The 6,000-nt window shown below is 51.0% G+C and overlaps 1 protein-coding gene across 2 annotated transcripts in view; it reads right to left on the minus strand.

Moving 5' to 3' along the window:
* Positions 1-4,791, minus strand: part of LOC138833190 (pleckstrin homology domain-containing family H member 1) — a 51,415-nt gene extending 46,624 nt beyond the window's left edge. For both annotated transcript variants that reach the window (XM_070031562.1, XM_070031557.1), the window contains exon 1: positions 4,571-4,791. The gene's annotated coding sequence lies outside the window, so the exon portion shown is untranslated. The remainder of the gene's footprint in view (positions 1-4,570) is intronic.
* Positions 4,792-6,000: the final 1,209 nt, after the last annotated feature.

Here is a 6,000-nt window from a genome sequence, read left to right on the forward strand (position 1 = left end):
ATATTATTTTTATTTCTGATATCAGAAATGTTATTTGGTATTTGAGCTTACACCTAGACTTCAGGTGTAAGGAAGTGACATCATGGTTCTGGACTAACCAGTGGGTGGGCTAATCCTATCTCTGCCTCTGCTTCAGGCATGTTGGCAAGCTCCTCAGGAGGCTGAGACTCGTGCTAGGCTTGCCTCAGCTTGTAAGGAGAGCTAAGAGGTTTGGAAGAAGATCTAGAGCAAGGTGCATACAGCCAAACCTCAGGCCCTGAGGCCATTCCAGCAGAAGCAGGTGTTTGGAGCAACATGAATGTTAAAGGAAGGTACTAGTAAACTGAACCTCATTACTTAAGTGATCTTGCACTTGTTCCTCCCCAAACCAAGACGTGCAAGGATGAGCACAAATGAATGCCTGACTCTTAACGTTCCAAAGCAAGGCAACAAGTGTCATTATCCTCTAGACAGAAGACAGGGCAGTTACTTGCAATAATCAGATGAGATAACTCATCGTGTGTGTGTGTGTGTGTGTGTGTGTGTGTGTGTGTGTGTGTGTGACAGAGAGAGAGAGACAGACAGACAGACAGACAGACAGACAGACAGACAGACAGAGCTGAAGTGTAGCAGGGCTAAATCAAGAACCTTGATCTCCTAACATCTAGGAGAATCCTGTTTCCATGGAGGCTTCAGTTGTAGTGGTAGATCTCTCAGTCTACCAGGCCTGCCTAATACAAATACATCATTAATGGGAAAAATAGATGGGTCAGGCTGGGGATGTGGCCCAGTGGTGGAGCCCTTACTTATGCACACAAAGCCCCAGGTATGATCCCCAACACAGGGGAGGAAACAAAGTTATGGGGTCTCTTACTATCTGATTCTCTGGCACTGTTATATCCATGTGATGAGAATGTTTGTAACTCCCACTTGCTAAGGATGGACCATCGCTTCATCTGCTTTGTGTGTGTGTGTTTGTGTGCACGTGCACGTGGGCCCAGCATGCACCAGGCCTAGGACTTGAACTGGGACTTGAGTGTTGTCCCAGAGTTTTTCTTTTTTTTTCCTCAAAGCTAGTGCGCTACTACTTTAGACACAGCTCCACTCCTAGCTTTTTGGTGGTTAATTGGAGGTAATAGTCTCATGGATAGCTGAGCACCAATGGCTCAGGCCTATGATCTTAAGTACTCAGAGGCTGAGATTTGAGGATCATGGTTCAAAGCCAGCCCAGACAGGAAAGTCTCTGAGACTCTTATCTCCAATTAACCACCAGAAAACCGGAAGTGGTGCTGTGGCTCAAAGTGGTAAAGCACTAGCCTTGAGCTGAAGAGCTCAGGACCAGCACCCAGGCCCAGAGTTCAAGCCCCACGACCGACAGAAAAAAAAAAAAAGAGACAGTCTCATGGACTTTCCTGCCCAGACTGGCTTGGAACCATGACCCTCAAATCTCAGCCTCCTGAGTAGCTAGGATTATAGACATATGCCATCCCTGCCCGGCTGCTACCTCATCTTAATGCTGGCTCTTCTAAAAGGAGACTGACCACCTGGCCAATTGTGGGAAAGAAACAACTCTGGACATTCCTTCTGGAGCTGGAGCTGGGAGGAGGGTACATGCACACATAGGGGTACAACTCATCTCCCTTCAATCTCAGCACCATCATCTGATCAAGCTGATGACATGCATTTCACCTCTACTCAGTGAGAGCATCAGAGCTAAGAAAAAGTGGGCATGGTTCAGGCCTTGGGAGGATCCAAATACCAAAAGAAGGGGCCAGGACAGCAAGGTATAGCACACCTGAATAATGAAAACAAGAAAGAATAACAGTTAACACTTAAGATCTGGCACCAAACATCTTGGGCTTGAACCCTGGCTAAGGCACTAAACAAAAATAACCCTATGCCCTAAAATGATTTGTTTAACTTGTCTAGTCCTCTGTTGCATCTTAAAATTAAGATAAATAATACTTGAAAGATGAAGGCAATATCAGGTTAATCCATATGACAATTAACTGTTTTTGTTGTTTTGTTTTACTTTCAAAAATGGCACTTTCAGAGCTAATAATATAAGCTCAGTGCTTGTACAGCACACATGCATTAGGTTCAAGCCCCAGCACAGTAAAAGAAAAAAGAAAGAAAGGAAGGAAGGAAGGAAAGATGGAAGGAAGGAAAGTAGGTAGGAAGATAGGTTGGGGGGAAGGGGGAGAAAGAGAAGAGAGAGAAAGAGAAAAGGAAGGAAAGAGAAGAGAAGAGAAGAGAAGGAAGATGGGAGTAAGGAGAGAACAGTGTGTGGTAGTATACACCTGTAATCTCAGCATTGGGGAGGCTAAGGTAGGATCAAGAGTAAATTTGAGCTCAGCCCTGCTGCACAACAAGACCTCTCAAGATAAGTAAATTAACTTAAAAGGGGGAAAAAGAAAGAAACAAGAGAGAGACAAAAGATAACGAAGTTAGTTCACAGATCACACCATACATATTTCCTTGAACATTAGAGATATTACAAAAGCCTGGTCCCTAGTAAGCAGGAAATGTGACCACTACTATTACATCAACAAATAATCATAGTAGTACCCTGGACCTATGACTACTCACAGATGTGTGCTCACCATGAACTCCACCTTAGAGAGAAGAAGCAAATGTTAAAAATAACATCTATTTACTTTTGACTATTGAATGAAAGGATATAAGGTTCAAAACTCCTTCCTATCTCGTACTAAAGCCATAGCTCTCCTGGGGTGGGGGTTGTGTCTTTTCTGAGAGATGGAATGTAAGCATTCAAATACATCACACATACACACACACACACACACACACACACACAATGAGACACTACAAAAATAGGACTTAAAGATCTTCCTAGTAAATACCTATCTTTGCCACACTTTCCCTCCAAGGTTTTTTGTTTTTTGTCGGTCATGGGGCCTGAACTCTGGGTCTGGTCACTGTCCCTCAGCTCTTCAGCTCAAGGGAGTGCTCCACCACTTGAGCCACAGAGCCACTTCTGTTTATGTGGTGCTAAGGAATCAAACCCAGGGCCTCCTGCATGTGATGCAAGCACTCTACCACTGAGCCACCTCCCCCAGCCTGCTCCAAGGTTTTTAAGAACTCTATTTTATTATGTGGCTATTACACGATCTTACTCAAGGATCCAGTATATTGGTAATAATTGAGTCGTTTCCATTTCCATACTTTTGCTAAGATGAACAATGCTGCAATGAATATTTAATGAAAATACCTCACTTCATATACATAAGAGTATACCTGAAGGATAGTCCTGGAAATGGAATTGTAGGGTTAAGTGAGACAGATTTTTTTTAAGTAACCTCCCCTGAGGCTATCCTAATTCCCACTCCAACCTGCCCAGAGAGCCTATTTCTCCACCTCTGAGGTCACTTTTGAACTAGCTTTTGATAGAAGACATGAGGGCCCACGGGCCTGCAAGAGGGTGAGGGAACACCAGCCTGCCGTGAAGTTGCCCAAGACACGGGCAAAGGAATCCTGGCAGCTTAACATCACAGTGAATAAAGCATTGTCCAATCTCTAAGGACCACAGAGTTCAGCACACGGATAAACAGCCTGGTAAAGATAAGAAGAATAGAAAGAGGATTGCACGGTGGGTGAGGGAAATGGGAGGGACCCGCTTCCTTTCCATATTTGGTGATGTCTGAAGAGGGTAGAAGGGGCACCCCGGTTTTTTTTTTCTTTTTCAGCTCAGCTGTCAGTTTCAACAAGCTGGGGCTCATACATAAGGTGCACTTCCTTCTAATCCGGGCCCAGTAGGTCCTCTTTGGGCCGATGGAAGGTGGACAGAACCCATTAGGAATTCCGAAGGTTTACTTGGGAGACTAGCCTCTTCCACTCTGCCTCCATGACCTTGGGCAAGTCACAACTCTTCAGAGTCCTACGTTCCTCCTTTGTAAGGTGGAGATCACACGAATAATAGGAATGTGGCCCGGCACACTAGCCAGTGAATGCAGTGTAAAGTGATGTTAGCAGTTGGGTAGATGACCAATCTTCCACCGAAAAAAGAATACAGACACTGGGGGGATGGGGGGGGTTACTACAGAGACTAACAGTAAAAGCTTAGGAAGACAACCTGACAAAGAGGGGGGAAGGGGCCCCCACCACCACCCCAGCGGCCCAGGGAGCGGTCCCGGGCCCTTGGGGACCGATTCCTCCCCAGGGCTCCTAGGTGGTCACCGGGCTCCCGATCTGTTTCTTTTTCTGCTCGCCTGACCCACAAGGGCTCCTGAGAGAAACATCCAGAAAACTCCGTAGACACAAGCTAGGATAAAGTGGGGAGAGGGGAGGGCAGAGGCAGCCGGGACGAGGTGGCCGCCGGCACGTCCGTCCCGTCCGTCCCCAGGGCTCTTCCCGACTGGATCGAGCCGGTCCCCGAGGGCAGGTCCTCCCCGGGAAGGCCGGCCGCGGCTCGCGGTCGGTGCGGGGCGCCCGGGGCCCCCAAGCTCGCCCCGCGGCTCGCCCCCGATCGCCCGCTTCCAGATGGGTCGGCACCTGTCGGAGGTGCGGGGCGGAGACTCGGTCTCCGGGTCACCCTGCCGAACGCCCTCCCCCGCGTCCCCCAGCCGCTCACCTTCCGCGAGCTTCGGGGGTCCCCAGGGCGCCCCGCGCGCGCCGCCTTCGCCGCCGTCCCGGTCGGCCGCTGGGTCTCGGCTCCGGGCCGCCGGGGTCGCGGTGGGCGGGGCGGGAGCAGCTGCGGCCCCGGAGCGGGGGCGGGGTGGGGGGCGCGCGCTGCGGGCACAAAGCGCAGCCCCGCCGGCGGCGCTCGCCTCCCCGCCGCGCTCCGCCCGGCTCCCCGCCCCGCCGCTCCCGCCCGCTCCTTAAAGGCCGAGCGCCGGGCGCCGCTCCGCGGGCAGCGCACCGCCAGGCGCAGGAAATGACCTCAGCGGGCCCTGGCCGCCCTCCTCTGCGCCCCGCGGGGCTCCGGCCCCAGCCGGCCGGACGGCTGCGGGGGGTCGGGCGGGAGGGGCGGGGGATGGTGGTGGAGGCGTTCCCCGGACTCAGCCCCCCCCTCCCCTTGCTGCCGCGGGAAGAGGTGGGGGATCCCCCCCCAATCCCTCCTCCTGAAAATGGTTCCGCCTTTGGCCACCTGTAGGAATGTAACGCCCGGACCTTTGCAGCCACGCTCTGGCCCGGCGTGGGGAGCTCCGAGGAGAAACGAAAAGGGAAAAAACCCACACACAGAAAGTGAGCCTGGAATCCTAGCTACTGGGGAGGCTGAGATCTGAGGATCGCGGTTCAAAGCCAGCCCGGGCAGCAAAGTCCTTGAGACTCTTATCCCCAGCAAGCCGGAAGTGGTGCTGTGCTAGCTTTGAGCAGAAAAGCTCAGGGACAGCGTCCAGGCCCTGAGTTCAAGCCCCAGGACTCATGCATCTGCGGGATGCGTGCGCACACACGTACCCAGCGCGCACAAATTCAGAAAAGGAAAAGCAGCTCTTTGCCTCAGTTCTGTAGACTTAACTAACAGTCAGTACAGAGGCAGAGGCAAACACAAGGCCACTTTCTCTAAGTGGGAGTTGAAAGATTAACTCCAGGCACTACAGAAAAGTCCCTGGACCCACCCCAGGTTTGAATCCGAATTTCTGGGGGCGGGGCTTGGAAATTACCTGAGAACAAGCTTCCCAGGCTATCCTCATGCACAAAATTGAGAGCCCACGGCTCTGAGGAAAGCTATCAGACTGGGCCACATCCATAGACTGAACTTGGGAATGGCTTGATGGCTCCCCATTCCTTGGGACACTGCCCTCAGCCAGCCATCTGTCCTCTTGAACCGTTGAAAAGCAACCTCTGGTAAATCCTGGTAAACCAAAGGTAAATTCTCTTGATTCTTCTAAGGGGAGAGATTCATTCATTCACTTTGAATGTCAAGTAACCATGATCAAAGTATAAACTTCACATAATAGTGAAAAAGAAGTCTCTTTCCAGTTTTGTCCCTCTTCCAAGGTTTTGTCTGTTTGTTTTGGTCAGTCATGGGGCTTGAACTCAGGGCCTGGGTGCTGTCCC

This window comes from Dipodomys merriami, unplaced genomic scaffold (assembly GCF_024711535.1).
Source record: "Dipodomys merriami isolate MVZ:Mamm:240054 unplaced genomic scaffold, mDipMer1.0.p SCAF_1, whole genome shotgun sequence".
In the NCBI taxonomy this organism is placed as follows: Eukaryota; Metazoa; Chordata; class Mammalia; order Rodentia; family Heteromyidae; genus Dipodomys; species Dipodomys merriami.